We start from the raw sequence: 18297 nt of genomic DNA, 5'->3' as shown, positions 1-18297 counted from the left end.
ACAAATATTCAGTAGCAGCAGGAACTGAACTGAAACGGGCTTTGGTTTGCCATTGCAGATTTCTAACTTTATTTTTATAAAATCGTTCGGTAGTTTTTGTCATATGCTTTCAGTCATTGTCCAATTAAAATGTGAATCTTACATTTACACTTACATTTACATTTATTCATTTAGCAGACGCTTTTGTCCAAATCGACATACATCTTAGCAAACATACAATTTATGCATTACATTAAGAGAAGGAGACACAGCTGCAGACATGAAAGTCTCAAGCAACCCTAGTTCATTACCTACCACTTGCTTCACCGAGGTTCATCGATCGAGTAGGTGCATCAAACACAGGATAGACAAATCCCGATACCCTCCCACCAATTTTTTTTTTTTTTTTTAATTTTATAAGATACAGAAATAAGCAAGTACAATGCCAGAGTAGTGGCTGAATAAAAGTTGTATCTGGGGATGCTTATGGAGTTACGATGCCTGAACAGTTACACCATAGACGAGCTGGAGAGATCTTGGGTGAAGTGGATCTGTAAAAGGTGAGTTTTCAGATCCTTCTTGAAAGTAGACAGAGTTTCCGCAGTTGTGAGTCACAAGGGAAGGTCATTCCACCACAACGGACCCAGAACGAAGAACCTCCGAGTTTTACCTTTTGCAGATCATAGATCTCCTGTTCTCTGAAACTGGTTGTCCAGCATGATTAGTCTGTTGGTGGTTCAGTCCATCTTATCCTTGACAGCAAAATTTTATCAGCCCATCTGGTTGTAAAAAAACACACATTATGACACTGTCACAGCCATGCTTGATGTAAGAGACTACGTTACCCGAATTACAAATTGCGTTTGGTTTGCACCAGTCAAAGTGCCTCATTTTCAGGCCAAAGAGCTCAATTTTTGTGTCACCAAACCAAAAGAACTTCTTCTAAGGTCTCAGGATCTGTTACATCATTTCTAGCAAAACCCGAGCATGAATGTAACACTGACTTCTCTCAGCAGTTGCACATGTCTATCAGTTTTCCCAAATGAGTGAAGTACTAAAAGAGAGGTTAAATCTCTGAGTGCTGTTTCCTATTGCAGACAATGCTCTGCAGCTCTAATTGTGTTGTGGGAGCCCTCTTGGTTGCATCGCTGACAACTGCCCTTCTCCTCCTGTTGCTTGGTATGATAGGAGGGCCTGATCTTGGTAGCATCTGTAGCATTTCCATTTTTTACACTTGACTTAACTGTGCTCATGGGAAGGTCCCAGGCAATACAAGTCCTCTTATAACATTCATCTTCTTGCCGCCTAATAATGTTATCTGAAAATTCCACAGCATAACTAATCAGATCTGCTGTTTCAGTTCTGAGACCTCATAAAGCCAATAATAATTTATCCTCCACTCATGCAATTGAGCATAGGTAGGTTCCAAGTCAATACAGAAAGAGCCTAATGAACTTAGCATGATCTCTCAAGAAAATGGAGTCCAGCTGGCTCAATATCAATTAAGTCATTTTCAATTATATATTTGATTTTTCCCCGTGACCCCGTATGGGACAAGCGGTTCTGAAAATGTGTGTGTGTGTGTGTATTTGATTTTTTTTTCATTTTGAAACTAAGACTGTGTGTTCGGGTGAGTGCTTAGTGTACTTTACACTTTGTCATAGAGTTCATTGGAGGGTTTGCACCAGCTGTAAAGCATGGTCATTGAGCCTCTCTCTTTGTGACACCTTTTGAAAAAAGAGAGAGACAGGTGGAGGAGTGGTGGGTTTCTGAAAATACTACATGAAGGTTAATGGATGCTTATATACATTCTATGTAACTGACAGTTAGGTGAAGCCATGAGTTAGTGTAATAATACCCTCCCAAAAAACTCCAGTTATAGTTATACCTCTGTTCCTCTCATAACAGGGTTAATTCATACAGCAAAGCCACCCAATTAGGCAAATTCCTGTTGCAAGGGATTAAATTACTGTTATTTCTGAAGGTACAGTAGAAAAAAAAAAAACAGTTGGTGGACTAAAATGTGTCACCAAAAATTTTCTAACATCAAAAGATGTTTTTATTCATGAATGACTGCACCAACATTTTTTGCAACAAAAATTTGTTTTAATATGGGACAATCGACGGCAATCATTCAAACTGTCACAAGATGAGCTGAGTACGAACTTTATTTACAATGGCACAAACACACTACAGCACAACGGCCCTCAAAGCAAAGGAAGAAAACTACCTCTTCAAGATGTTTGTACACAATGGCTACCTAAGAAACTTCATCAGATGCTGTCTAATCCACCAAAATGAACAAACAAGTGCCAACGAATAACCAAATTGAAAAATCACTCTACCATACATTAAGAAGATATAAGAAAAGACAGCCAGGTTGCTCCAACCACATGGTTTCAATAGCCCACAAGCCAACAGCTACTCTACAAAGAATCATCTCAAGACCAAAAGAAAAACTCAAGACAGAAGAAAGAACAAAAATTATATACAAAATCAGCTGCAACAATTGCAACAAACACTACATTGGCCAAACAGGGAGGAAATTATCAACACATCTCTGTGAACACAAACTGGCAACAAAAAGACACGACCCATTCTCCCTGATATCTGTGCACCAGGACCAGGAAGGGCATACTTTTAACCTGGAGAATCCGGAAATCCAGTCTCAAGTGGATACAAAGCGCTCAGAGTTTTCTTCGAGGCCTGGTACTCTTCAACAAAGTCAATAAACAAGCATGTTGATCTGGACCCCATCTATGAGCCCATATGACACAAGGACCACCCAATGTGAACCAAAAACTAAACTGGTAGGGTTTAATCAGGTTAATTAATTAGGTTATTTAGATTAAATCAGCCTTAGAACCAGTTACAGCCACAGTGATCAGCCAACCAGAAAGTAGAATGGGATCCAACACTCAAGGTCATCTGAAATCAGCCAATCAAATTGAAGACAAGGAAGTTTCCAGCTTCTAGACCCAATATAAAGACTGACATTCAAACCTACATTACACACATTGAGTGCTGATGATGTCACCTTGACTGCTGATGAAATGTGTGCAGTCTGAATGCCAAGCTTGGCAAACATCTGGGCATCTGGATTATTTCTAACTTACACCCTCGCGAGCTTGACAGAGCAAGTGTATAGTTATGCTTTAGTATGTCAATTAAAAGCTTTTTAACGGAATAAAAACTTGCTTCATTAAAATAATCATAATGGGGAAAATGATATTGTACTGAATAATAAGTCTGTTGTATGAAAAAGAGGTATTTATCTGCATAAGATGTTGTAGCTGTTTTTCTTTGTATGGAACCTAGTTATATGAAGGTTGAGCATAAATGAGTAGAACGGTATATTTGATTAAACCTTGCAACACAGTAAAATGAGAAATAATCGGTAAGGGTGTGAACACATTTTAAGGCACTGTACTGGTTTGTACACAAACGTGTTGCATCTGTAGGCATATAAGCCTTGCAAAAAATAAATCTTTAAATTTTACTGAATATTACACATTAATGTACTGTATATGACCACAGTGTTATTAGAATGTATTTCCCAATGAGCTTGCTGAAGCCTGTAGGAAAATGTTATTTTGATACAGTAACAGAAAATAATAAATGCAGAGAATATGAACATTCTGTTGCTTTTCAAACCATTTTCTTCATTAGAAAATTAAAATATAAAACAGATTAATTTAAATTTTCAATAAATAAAAGAAGCAGATAACAACATTGTTAAACCTTGACTTTTTAACATACATACACACACACTTTCTGAACTGCTTGTCCCATACGGGGTCGCGGGGAACCAGAGCCTACCCGGCAACACAGGGCGTAGGGCCGGAGGGGGAGGGGACACACCCAGGACGGGACGCCACTCCACCGCAAGGCACCCCAAGCAGGACTCGAACCCCAGACCCACCAGAGAGCAATACCTGGTCCAACCCACTGCGCCACTGCACCACCGCACCCCCCATATTACATACATACAATGCTGTTAAAAGCATTGGCTCCTTTTCACTAATTTTGCAAGTTGTTCACATTGCCAAGAAGATCTTTTTGTGTTTTCTAGTTGTATATGAATAGTGATTGAGAGAGAAAGATTTACACCAGCACTGATTTTTATGCCATTTCCTTGATGTGGAAGAATAAAGAAAAAGATGTATATGTATAACCAACCTAATGAAATGGCTAATTACAATCAGACATTTGAATACAATGAGACTTTATTTTGGCAATCCCTGTACAATATCATTTTCAACCATTTAAACCCTTACCAGCAAAAGTCAATTTGACAAAACTGCGATTCAAAGAAATATGTCATGCCACACTCAGAGGAAATTTCTGAAGCCCTCTGGAGAGAAGATGCAGAAGCCTATCAGTCTTTCAAAGCACCTTCACCTAGAGTCAAGCATGGTAGTGGCAGCGTGGTGATCAGGTAACGTTTTCTGCCACAGGACCTCTGAACCTTCTTATCAGTGAAGAAGCTATGAATTATACTTTGTATCAGAAAGGAGAATTACAGGACATCCATTCTGTGGATTAAAGCTGACATGCAGCTGGGTCATGCAGCACGCAATGATTGCAAACAGACAAGTCAACATCAAAATGGTTTAAAACAGTTATGAAATGTCCTAGTCAATATCCTGACCTGAATCTGACTGATGTGTTGTAGCATGCTTGAAACTCTGCAAATGTTGTTGAACCCAGTTCTGCAGGGAGGAGTGGGCCAAAATTGCTCCACCGCAATGTGAGACCCTTTACAACAAGCTATATGAGGTGTTTAGTTTGCAGCTAAAGGTGCCAGAACCAGTTATTCACTGTAAAAGGGCAATTACTTCTTCACACCTATAACTGTACACAGAATTATCTTCCACACAAGGAAATGACATTAAAACAATAGATTTCATTTCTATCTCCCAGGCTCCAAACATAAACAAAAACTGACAAAAAGATCAGCTCAGATTTAATGTTAAAAGAACTGCAAAAATAGAAAATTGAAAAGGAAGCAAATTCTTTTTCAGAGCATGGCATATCCATGTTGACAGATCTTGATTCATAATTGTTAAGATTGTGGCTATGTCTACTTTTTACACATCCTGCTTCTTTGAACAACAGCCTCCTCATTTTAACATACTCAGCTCATTCCCACTTGTATTTTAACTCATGGTTCTCTCTCCCTTTAAATGAGTTAAGTCAAAAAGTATAGGCAATAATGTTTTAATGTTTGTACCTATAATGCAGGTACTTCTTAACTTAAACTTTTATTTTATGTTCATATCACATTATTTTTCTTATTAGTTTATTTTTTGTTTCTTTGTGAACTGTTCACACAATGGTCTTTCTGTCTCTGCCTCTGTTTCTTACACCAATTTTTCTCCCACTCTCATGATTTGATTTGCAGACAAGACTAGCGTTATTAAGTTTGCCTGTGATATTAGGAGAGTTGGCATGAGAAGAAAACTGATGGCTGGTACTTTTAAAAATAATATAAAAGTGAGTTATTAAGCAAGGGAATAATAGGCAGGTTCATCATATATGTCTCAAGTGATGTCGTTGCCACGGCAACTGTGATGAAAATAGTTATGGTTCACTATAGGAATGACAGAATGGCCTTGCGTAAAAAAAGAAAGGTTCTATACTTCTAACGGGGGAGAGATATTTACTGCAGTGAATGAATGTAAGGCATTTGGTTGGCACTCTGTAATATAGCATGATTTTAAGGATGAAAGTGGTGTTTGTGCCCATTTGCACTGTAGTATGAGATGTGGCTATATTTAGAGGGCTTAATATATAGTGCTTCACTGAGCAACTGAACCCTGCTTTAAGTGTTAAACCAAAGTCTATTTGAATTTGCAATGACAGGGGAACCAGACATCAAGAAAAATATCTGAGAGGATTGCTTCCTCTCCTAATATCTCAATATTCTGAACAACTGATGTGGTTATATATGATCAAAAGACAAAGGTTGATAAAACTGGAAGGTTCTCAACTGAAGTAAGAATGACATAATGAAATGTAAAATTTTTCAAGATATGGTCAAAAGTAGCACAGATGCAAATGAGGATTACTCGTATTTCATAACCTTAATTTTATCACATTGGTGTACTTGTATGTACCCCCTGCTTTGTGGTCTTTGCATGCAGTTAATTTAACTTTGCTGAAAAAATGATTACGTACAAGTATTGTCGATAGAAAGTACATATTCAGCTCATGCCATGGCTGTCCAGCAGAACTACACAGGCAGATGTATTTCTGTTTGTTCTTCTAGGGGTGCAGTGGCATGTGTATAACTTAAAAATGGATTTTTTTGGAAAAGGGAGTAATTGGAAAAGGGAAGAGAGGAGGATATTAATTATGGGGAGAAATGTGGGAGGTGGTGTGTGTGTGTGTGTGAGTGTGTGTGCAATTTGAGGCGGTCTTGAGTAAAAAAATTTAAGAGCAACGAATCTACATACATAAGAGGAAAAAACTGTGGTGCTTTCACGAAAGGTGGAAACTGGTTTCAATGAGCGAAACCCAGCGGCAGTAGTTGTGCGGAGGGGGCACACTGGATGTGGCGTTTCGAGCAGATTTACCTAACAAACGGTGTGTGAGAGGGGAGGAAGGAGAGCGAGAGGAGGAGAAGGGGCGGGGGTCTTTTTATGGATCTCACTGGGCTGACTGACACCCCGATTTTGGACCCGTTATTTTTGGGAGGCGAGGATAAAACAAAAGGAAATACACTGGAGGAAAAGGCCCGCGAATTGTGTATGTGTAACGGGGGCCCCGCAGCTCCTTCGCCACCGCCACCGCCACCGCCGCCGCCTCTGCTGCTGCTGGTCTGGGTGGTCCCGACGGAAGAGCGAGAGTCGGCGTGGCTTTCTACTCGAGCCCGAGGATCGCGGGCACAAAAGAGACGGGAGAGCGAGCATAGCTCGCGAGCTCTGCCGCGCGCCGGACCAAGCCAAGGTAAATTTCCGTGAGGAAAACGAGGAGCCCCCCACTCTCCCCATGTCCTCGAGCTGAGGAGCGCTGCTCACTCAGGTAGAAAGGTCTCTGTGTGGCTGTGTGAACCCTAGCTCGTGTTTTTTTGGGGTAGAAAAAGGAAATGGAACATTGGGACGGTTATATTGTACGTGTACAAAACCTGTATGGGGAATATTCGCTAACGTCTCGACAATGCGGGGAGGTGTCGCTAATTGCTCGCTAGCCGCCAGCCTGTCACCCGAACGTTCGTTGGAATAGCATACAAAGTAGTTTCGAAGCTAACTAGCTAATGGGGAGAAGGGGGAGACCCGGAAAATCTGCGCTCAGTTTTTATGCCTAGTTTGTTTGCGGTTTTGATTAAGTAACATATATTACCCGAGTTTCGGTGTGAGATTTTGAAGAACTACTACTAGGCTAGCACGAACGGCATTGATTGATTCGAGCATTTTTTACCAGCCTAACTACCTTCCACCGTAACTGTATGTTTACGAGGAAAAAAACTCAATTCGCTGGCTGCACCGACCTATGAATGTAGTACTGTAGTACACTTTTTTTCAGATAATTTGTGTTTCTGTTGTACTCCTGGCCTGTACAGTACACTCTCAGACAAACTGACCCCACTAGCCAATGTTGAACTGGTTTACTTTCTAATTATGCTATTGTTCTTCGGCGTTGCACATTCCCGCTGCACCGCGTAACTTGGCGGAACGCGGCGCCTTGTTTTAAAACACTCCACAAATAATGACTTTCTCGAGGCTCAAATGTGTTACTATTTACTGTCATACTCGATGATTAATGCGCTCCGCCGGACCTAAACGTGTTGCGTCACGACGCGTCTCATTTTAATACCGCGCTACACAATGTGCGCGTGTCGTTCACCGTGTCGTATGCTAATGAGCGGAAGCCGAAGCGCGCGCACGGCCCGGTGCCATTAAGAACAATGGAGCGGCAGTGGCCTCACCTTGGCATTGATATATTTGATGCCTGCCACTGGCCTATTCAGGAATAATGACCCTGTTGTGGTGACATCATCCACTAATTAAACCGCCCTGCAATTAAACAAGAGTTCCAAACTGCAGCGGTCTTCCAAAGGAAGTTTGTATTTTGAAATGAAGTGTTTTTTCTTCATGTTTTTGCCAGAGCTTTCAGTAAGTATATTCTAACATTTTCACTTTGAGGCAAAACAGTAGCAGCTTAATTGTTTACATTTATGCTGCATGCAAAGAGAACACACTTGAATGATTATCAGTATTACTGTAACTGTTTTTCAGGGACTAATGTCCTGTGATTTTTTTTCCCCCTGTTTGTTTTCATGATCTGTCATTAAAAAGTGAATGTGTTTTCTTAAAACTACAGACAAATCTGCCTTTATTCAAATATCTGATATCTGCAGGGTTGTAGAATGAACATTGTCTTAGGGTTGGGCCATGGAATAATCACCATGCCGATTAATTGCATTTTTATTTAAGTCATTTTCCATAATCAAAAAAACTCAAGTTCATATTTGTTTATTTTACCTAATAGTAGGCAATTAAAGCACTGAAAAATGCATTTTTTTTTAATGCATCCTTTATGTCTGCCATCTATTATCTTGTTGCAGTAAAAACTTGTGTTCCACACCTGAGGCCTGTCTAAGACCTTGTTATTGATAGAGAAGGTATTTGCCCATGGTATGGGTGACAAGATAAAGTGGCACTTTGAGTTGGGTTGGCTGGATACAACTACTGCACATTATTTTGTACCGTACTGTAACAGTAATTAGTTCAGTATATACAGTAAATTAATTCCTTCTAAATTGTCCACAGATAATGCTGACTGTCTATAATTGTAAATGCTGACTTTCCACCAACACCAGCAGCTAATTGTTTGTTATATCTGAATTTTCACTGTAACTTTTTCAGGTCATTTCAGTGTAGCAACTTTTACTTTACAGCTTACATGTCAAGTAAAAAACATTACATATTTGTTTCATGCCTATTAGGATTGTTACACAAACGCCTGCAAAAGCTGACGAAGGTTACTGGTTTTACATAAACCATATGGAATGTTCTTTTGTCCTTCAGTTTCATAAAACTAAAATGTAATAAAACAGACATAAGCATAACATGCATACTGTCCCTTACCATTTTATTTAAATAAAAACTAAACGCATTAATCAAAACACATACTGCTCTTTAGTTTCCATCATTTCTTTTGAGACAGTGTGTTTCTGCAAAGTGTAGAGTACAGCTTTTGCTCTTGACATGTTTTATTCAGACCACATTGGCTTTTGTACTTTTCCTTCCTGAGCCATTACTGCTGAAACAGTCTGATTGACTCTTGTCATGAGTGAAAACAGTATTCACTGTATACATATGTACTTCTGTCCATCCAAACATCCAACATGATCTCACAAGTTGGCAGCCATTTTTGTTCTGTTGTTTATAACTAAAATAAACCATACTTTCTTGTGAATACGAATTGGTATTGTACAGAACTTTGCTTGAAAACAGCTTGTAAAGTGCAGTTGTGAAAGATCAACATATGGGAAGAATGAATTTAATGAGCTAGCAATGTAAATATGGAAGAATGTGCAGTAGGTTTGTGGTTTCTGGGGTACAGCAGAAATTAAAATGAATTCCTTTGTGATGACTGAAATGCCAAAAGAACAGAATTGAATATTTGATGTTTCTCTTCTGTGCATAGGTAAGTTTTTGTTTTTAATGTTTAGTACCTTTAGTGGGGAAAAGCCCAGTTCTTTGTTTTCATTTTTTTAACTTGTTCAGGACTAGCAAGCTGGTTGTGAGTTTTAATGTCTAACAAAATCAGAGTAATGAGCTTCCTCAGATGTGACCGAATAGTTTGGAGCCGTGTAAGTAAAGGATAGATTTTTTTTTTAAATACTCACAGCATTAAATGGAAAACATAGAAAGAGATGATAAAGTGGGTAATTTGTCCCTTTTTTCATAAATCCCTAGCAGTTCCATTTACAGCAAACAGGAACTCAGTTTTGAGTTTGAAAAAGAAGAAAAGATTATATGTTTCTATTGAGTTTGGGAAAGATGTAGTTTTGGCAACTTTGGTATAGGGTGGCATATATTCTACAGTATCCACAAAATTTGTTCTTAGTGTTGAAGCATTGAACAGTCAGTTTAAATAAAGATCTTTTTTTTTTTCTTATAAAAAAACAAACAGAATTGCACAGGGCTTCATCTTGTTTTGCAGAAGGTAATGTTTTAAGACTTGTGCCCTTACTCCATGAATTTCCTTCTTTTTCATGTGCCTCTGTATGATATCTTGTAGTTCAAACCAAAATATTTTTCTGGCTTTGAGGTCTGTGGATTTGAGTGACCAGATGAAAATATCATTCTCAAAGCTTTTTTTTTTTTTGCTTGTTTTGGTGTATACTCTACTTTGAATTGTTACTTTTGAAATCTCATTTCAACTTTGGACGTTTAACTTCTCGATAAAGGAAATTAGATAAATTAGTGCATGGGATTAATGACATGGTTATAAATTGTTGTACAATTTCAGTTGAAATAAGTTGCCTCACAATGGTAAAATTAAATGTAATATACTGAATGTGATGTAGGGGGTGTGGTGGGGTGGCGGACTTGGCTGGGTCATGCTCTCTGGCGGGTCTGGGGTTCAAGTCCTGCTTGGCGTGCCTTGCGACAGACTGGCCCTCGGTGCTTGGTGTGTCCCCTCCCTCCTCCAGCCTTGCATCCTGTGTTCCTGGGTTAGGCTCTGGTTCACCACAACCCTGCTTGGGAAAAGCGATTTCAGACAGTGAACGTGGTGTTGCTTTATGTTTAATTACATAAATCATTTAAACTTAACACGTCAGTTGAGTTACTGTAATGTCAGTTGTGTTTTGCATTTGTTTTTGAAGAATGTCTATTTTAGTGTAAATGGTATGATGGCAAAATGTGGCACATTCACTTGTGCAAATATGTTTGTTTATTCATTTGTAATTAAATGAATATCCAGTTTAATGGGTTTATGTTATTTCATTGATCAAAGCCAAATAAAATTAATTGTAATGACAGTTTAATGAATTAATCTAAATTATAAATAATTTTTTTACCTCTGAGTGATAACTATAAACATTTTTTTTTTTTTTTTACTTTTTCTCTGTTTCAGGTGTTTTGTCACAAAGCTATAATGAGTGCTCAGCTATTAGCTGCAGTAGAACAGATTTTGCAGATAATTTAAGAATAGACATCTTAAACACAGGCATGCCAGTACTAGGACTGAGTAGCTGATCACCAGTCTTTTATGAACTTCAAGCTATTTTTGCAGTTTTTGTATTACTCTCTCACACCCACACACACACTGTCTGAAACTGCTAGTCCTGAGCGGGAGCCCAACCCGGCAACAGAGGGCACAAGGCTGGAGGGGGAGGGGAAACACCCGCAAGGCATCCCAAGCAGGACTCGAACCCCAGACCCACCAGGGAGCAGGACCCAACTAAGCCCACTGCGCCACCGCGCCCCCTCTGTAAGGTTAGTAGTCATTAAAAAATGCATTACCATTTGTTTAAATAGGTATAGTCTTCCAGAACCACAAAACAATTTAAAAAGTCACTAAATTTCTGTGTGATGGTTGCAAGTGGGCACACAGCTACAAGTGAGGTGTGCAGGAGAAGCCATGCTAAGCATGGGGGATTTTTCACCTGAAAAACACCTAACACATAATCATACTTTGAATTGACATTTCTGTTCTCGTAAGGTGTTTCTCTTCAGTGTGAGCTAACATCTCTCTCACTCACTATCACTAACTGCTTGTCCTGGTCAGGGTCACAGCAGTCCAGAACCTATGTACCCTCGATGGGACACTTGTCCATCCTCACTCACCCATTCACACACTACAGCCAATTTAGAGATACCAGTTAATCTTAAACATGTGTCTTTGGACTGTGAAAAGAAACCAGAGCACCTGGAGGACACCAACACATAAACAGCCTGAATTGGCAGCACTACCTGCTGCATCAGTGTGCCATCTTGAGTTGTCATCGTTATGCAAATTTTAGGGCACAAATTACTTTTGATCAAATTCTCATAACATGAACGCTCCTTGTGTGGGGAAGGTTACAGTGTTTTTTTACATGTCATTGAGCAAAGACTTAGATTTAACTTTGTTTTTGTCTTATTACAAAACATACCCACTTATTGCTTTAATGTATGTTGATGTAACTGTACTGCCTTTTATTATGCATTTAGAACAGATTTTTTCAGTCCTCCAAATTAGCAAAGGGTTCTTGCAGTTTGTTGTGAATTGCAATTTTTCAGATATATCCTCATGATACAGTTCAACTCAGATGATTTCAGGTTAATGTCAAAATGGCATCTTTCCTGATAAGATGTTTCAGATTTTGATGCAATAAGAGCTTTCCTGTCTTGGAAAAATACAAGGAAAATTAAAACAAGTAACACTTGTAACTGGCACTGATGAGACAATCACAGATGAATATAGTGTACAATACAGTTTTAAAACAAGTGCGGGTGGCAAAAGAGAAAGAAGACCGCAAACTAGAAGGAAACCAGACTCCTAAGGTGAATACAGGAGAACAGAAATACTTGGGCCTACTGGTTGCTCAGTGTCCTTCTTCCACAGCAGGCATGCTAACTTTACACAATTTGTATAAAAAGAAAAAAAAAAGTAAGAGTGCTCCATAAGCAAGCTGAAAAGGAACGTACTGGTCCTCAAAATGATAAATTGTCAGGTCAGCTTGTAATGTTCACCTAGATAGGTGGTGAGAGCAGTGAACTGGCCAGCATGGTGAAGGCTTGTAGTCATAAATGCTTGCAGGTTTCATACCAGCCAAATATGCCTGAGCATACCAGCACCCACAAGATAAGAAATGTATGAAGTATTGTTACCACTGTTTACATTTACACACATTTATTCATTTAGCAGGTGCTTTTATTCAAAACAACGTACGCATATCTCATAGAAAATACAATTTGTGCATTACATCAGGAGAAAGAGACATAGCTGCAGATATGTGATTCTTAAGTACAGTTAGTTTCCTTCACCATATGCACCAACATTCATCATACAAGTAGCTGCATAAAACTGTAAAACACTTACTTACCTTTATTGCACAATTTGATAGTAACATAGATCAAAGCACCAGCATTTTCATTTGAAGTAGGATTAATTAGTCTAGATTTGAATGTTGTGACTAATAGGGCATCTTTAAAATTGCCTGGTAGACCACTTGATAGTTTAAGCACTCTGTGCTGAAGGCTTTACTGCGTACTCCTGATTTATTTATTCTCCAAATTACAAGAAAGCCTGCAACCTGCAACAGAAGAGTGTTCTGGCTTTTGTATGCTAATGAGTAAGTAGGGGCCAATCCCTTCAGAGCCCTGTATGTGTGCAGTAGGATTTTAAACTTTACTTGAAGTCAATGCAGGGATGTGAGAACTAGTGTAATATAGTCATACTTTCTACTTCTTTTTATAGACATACTGAAGCACTTTTGTTGTGCTGTAGTAAGGGTGCTGTTGTTACTCTGTGAAGAAGGCAAGAACATAGTCTAATTTGTTTTGGACAAATGCACATATTGCTTCGAGTGTGTTGAACTAATACTAAATGCTTTTATTTCTGTTATTAATGTTTCTTAACTAAAACGTATGATAGGGATTTTGCTCAAACAAGGACCTGCCCAATAATGATGCTAAAATTCTTTACTAATCCTGCGCATTTTAAATTTTAACTTCTGTTAAATAGTAATCAGTGATAGTTTCTTATGTACCTTGTCCATGTATAAGAAGTTGGACATTTGTTTTATTTTTTGAGAAAGTCTTTGTTTATGCAGTTTTCTATATTGGGTGGTGCGGCGAGTTTGGCCAGTGCAGCGCTGTGTGGCGGGTCTGTGGTTTGAGCCCTGCTTGGGGTGCCTTGCAGTGGACTGGCATCCTGTCCACGGTGTGTCCCCTCCCACTTTGGCTTTGCGCCCTGTGTTGCTGGGTATGCTCCAGCTCGCCGCGACTCCGCTCAGGGCAAGCAGTTGTAGACATTGGTTGGTTGGTTTTTTTATATCACAAAAATAATTAGATTGGTGCGGGACAAGCATGGATGGATGGATGGATGGATGGTTGGATGGATGGTACTCACACCATGTCATTTGGTCTTACCAAGATATAAGTTTGTTCTGTCAGAATGGGAAAAGAACAGTAATGGTGCAAACATGAAAACCTGTTCAAATCCATATTTAACTAGAGACATCACCAATGTGTTTGTCACACTGAACATATTGAACATGATTTTAGAGGTAAGAGGTCAATCGCTTAAGCATGGGTCAGTGTGGGACTCTACATTATGTAATACAATATTATCTGCTTGATCAAATGTAGCGCTATAGTCTAAAAGCAATGGTGTGCTTGTCACTGTAGAAATTTCTGTGCCAGGGGGTTCAGTTTAATTACAGGCTCTCCCATTAAATGGTCCCAATTCATTCCTGAAAATGGTCTATCTAACATTAGTTTGTAAACCAGGAGGTCCTTTCCTGTTATTTTAAATGGGGAAGAAATGATGGGTTGCTGGACTTTACAGACATGCCCAAATACTTCATCGAACACCCTTCAAACATTTAAAAGTAGTCTCAAGAAATACTAATGAAAAACATTCGGATGATAAGATATTAAAAATAATCATGAGGGAAATGAACAAAGAAGATTTCTACACTAATTTTATATTTTTTACTAAACTACAGTACACGTAAACATACGAAAGACACATATAGTTACGGAAACAAATTTACATTTATTCCCTTTAGTAGACATTTTTCTCTAAAGCAACATATCCCAGGGAACAATACAAAAGGTGTATTACATCAATAGAAAGAAAGATTTGTATACACCCACGTGATTCTTGAGTATATTTTGCACATACCACTTGATCAGTTTATGAGTAGCTGCATAAAGGCTTTTCCAATATTAAACAAATTGTTAAATCATTTAAAGTTATTAAACATAACAAACCTGTAGATGTTTATTGAGGACTTACGAGGTCAGGGGTGAACAGAGTACTTAATGAAAGAGGTGAGTTTTGAGACCCCCCCTTAAATGTACAGAGCTACATGAACAAAAAAATATTCAAAAATTAAAAGGAAAACATTTGTCAAAACTGTAATGAAAGCAACTTGTTAAGCAATACAAAATGAAGAAGAGGTTATCATACATTGTTGTAAAGTCTGTGCCTCATTGGCTCATAATTTTTGTGTCTACTGCAAACACCCCTGAAAAAGTCTAAAGATAGGAGCAGTTAGCCCGTATCCCGAACATGGGTACAATTTTTCTAGGGCCATTATTAATTATTAAAGCATAATAAGTAAACCAATTGGCGACGCAGGAAAGGAAACAAAAAACTCCCACCTGAAATGTAAGGGAGAAGAAAAACCTCTAGGGGTCCAAGTGCCAGTAGCTACCCACCCCTCTTAGGCATTCTAGATAAGACTTTTAATCCAATTTAAACAGCTGCTTGTACTAAGGTTACTAAGGTTGCTAATAAGTTGATGAGTTGATTTCCAGGTTCAGATATGCCAGTCTTGTCCACCATAGCATGCATTAATCAGCTCCTGGCAATGTGGAGTGCCGGTATCATGGCCAGTCTCCTCTGGTCTTGTTGGGGAAAAAAATAAAAAATTCTCAGAGCAAAAGGAAAGTGTTAGTAACTGAGAACATAACAAGACTGGAGAGTTTTATACTGAAAGACAACACAGAAAACAGGAATTAGTTATGGATGTGTGACAGGGAACAGATGAGTCTTTAGCTTGGATTTAAAGGCTGAAATAAATTGAGCATTCCTGGCACACTACTCCAAAATTTCAGTACTCTGTAGCTAAAGGCACACCCTCCTACTGAGATCTTATTGATCACAGGTACTTCAAGGTAGTTCTTGGAACAGTTCTAGCAGCATCATTGTGTATTAGCTGTAACCTGGATACAGTTTTATACAGACAGTCTGATAAAAGACCATTACAGTAGTCTTACCTGCTCGAAACAGAAACATGAACCAGTTTCTCAGCATCCTGCCTACATGAAAATGAGAACAATGTATCAGTAACAACTTTGGTTAAAGCACTTTTTATCTGTTTCTGAAGAGGGCAGAGAAATTTGGTACCAAATTTGAAACTTGATAGTAGATTAGCCTGTGACAGTTTCAATTGTTAGCTTGTTGATCAAATAGTCTGATTGCAGGTAGCAGTACTATTTTCCTGCAGTCTCTTCACAGCAATTGAATGGCTGTTTTAGCTGCCTTGAATGAAGGAGGCTACCATGGAAACTGTAGGCTGAGATGAAAGTAATTTACAGTTTTGCCATTCTTCTGTTTTAGAAGATCAGTGATTCATGTTTTCTTGAGAAAATTTACAAAGGTCGAATGATATCCATTTGGCTAAGTTCTGATTATTCTCCACATGCAGAGACCACTGTTGTGAAAATATAATGTTCCAAAAATATACTAGTAAGCTTCCAAATATTCAAATGTTTATCCAAGAGTAATTTTGATGGATTTTGTTTTAGAATGTAATTTTTAAACATGTGTTTATACTTAAATCTTTCATCTTTTTTGGTGAGGTCTGAGTTTTTTAAAAAAATATTGTTTAAATGAAGTAATCTTAGCAGAAATCCATTCTAGTCATTTTTCGCTTTTACAATATGTCAATGACAAACATCAAAACATTTTTCAAAAGATATTCAGATACAGTTCCATACGACGATAAAATGAAAGCAGTGTAATAGGGCAGTATTCGAACTTGAAACCCATAATGTTTAATTTACACAAACAACCAAACTATTCAAACAATATCCCACTTTTAAATTTTGAGGGTAGTGTCATGGCTTGTGTAAACAACAAATTTAAAAGCATTAAATTAAAAAAGCATATATTAAACTTAAACCTATCTTATCCTAAAGCAGAAGAAATATTTTTGAAACTTTTTAAAATCAGTTTTCTTCCATTTACTCCTATTGTCTAAGACATCCATAGCTATCTATTCATTATCAGTAGTCTGCAACAGGCGTTTCAGTCGTTGGAGACATGGCTCTTGTTGTTATTTCTTTTACCTGTGCTGATTTAAAATAGTTCTCCACTTTAACCATTGCAGGCAGCCAACTAGTTAATTCACTTGGATGTTTTGGATGTTTGGAACCAGTCGCAGCAGAAAATGTGCCGATGAGGATTATGGTCTAAGATCAGTAGTCACTGTATTGTATAGTAGCTTTAATTCTTTAATTCTGCTTAATTCCCAATTGTCTTTTTACTGGTATTTTTCACATAAAAACCTGAAACTTCAACACTTCAGAAGCACTTCAGAATTGCCTCACACTTGCAGCTATGACGTAGTCAAGGAAGTTTTCAAACTTATATTTTAAGTCTTGCTACTGCAGAGGCAGACCAGTTTGGTTATTGAAATAAATACATTTTATACATTGTTTCGAAAATTGCAGATGAAAATCCAGGTTATAACTGTTTAAGTGTCCTGACATAAATGACAGAGTAGTATGAGGGATGACAGAACAGTTTAATGATGGAGGAAACTTTCTTAGATGATGGGGTGTTTACTGTCCTGAACAGCACTGAAGATGAAGAGAAGAATAGCAACAGGGATTAGATGGGATAAAAGATAAAAACACCACCATACTGAAAGTTAATTATCCAGTTAGTGGAAATGTATATATTGACAGGAATTTGGGCATGCAAAAATTGTTATAGGGTTATAACTTCACATTTTTCAAGTATGCAAAAGTAAAATCTATTAATACACAATTCAGCCATTTGGATTTTTTATTTAATTTTGTTTATTTACTGTTGTTTTTATTGTTTGGTCTGCTGTTTATATCTCATTTTTCTGTGATTAAAAAATATAGCCAAGAAGGAAATGCAAAGTTTTATGCCTGAAGTTTACTGTATTTTATTCTGAAAGATAACTTTTAACAAGTAATTTTGTTATATCCAAGGTATTATGCTGAACGTTGTCTATAAGGCTATATCTTTTTTTAAATTGTTATAACTTGTATAGCTGCCTGCTTAGCAGCATTACCAGAGACTATTGTGGAGGATGTTTTGGAGTGGTAAATAAAGATGTAGCTCTAAGTGCATGTACTTACTGCAGCTAATGTTAGTACATACCTAAGTATAACATGTTGAAATGAAGATTTAATGTTGAGCAGTCTTAAAATGAAAACCAGCCATGCCCCAGGATATACCCATTTGGATTATGAGAAATCGACTTTACGATTAGTTTCATTTAATACCCGTTCTTTGGCATACAGGACAATTTTTCACATTTATGAAGACTGAATTTACATTTTACTTGCCTCCCAACAACTCAGTGAGACGAGACCAAAGCCACTATGT

The 18297-nt window shown here is 38.0% G+C and overlaps 1 protein-coding gene across 3 annotated transcripts in view; it reads left to right on the top strand.

Annotated features, from left to right (window-relative positions):
• Positions 1–6363: 6363 nt before the first annotated feature.
• Positions 6364–18297, top strand: part of LOC108940083 (transcription factor 20-like) — a 32697-nt gene continuing 20763 nt past the window's right edge. For 2 of the 3 annotated variants that reach the window (XM_018761939.2, XM_018761937.2), the window contains exon 1: positions 6364–6930. The gene's annotated coding sequence lies outside the window, so the exon portion shown is untranslated. Of the gene's footprint in view, positions 6931–8007; positions 8097–18297 lie in introns of those variants that run through there. The other variant, XM_018761938.2, reaches the window with a different exon arrangement.

The sequence above is a fragment of the Scleropages formosus genome, chromosome 20 (assembly GCF_900964775.1).
Source record: "Scleropages formosus chromosome 20, fSclFor1.1, whole genome shotgun sequence".
Lineage (NCBI taxonomy): Eukaryota > Metazoa > Chordata > Actinopteri > Osteoglossiformes > Osteoglossidae > Scleropages > Scleropages formosus.
This window is presented reverse-complemented; position numbering and strand designations above follow the sequence as displayed.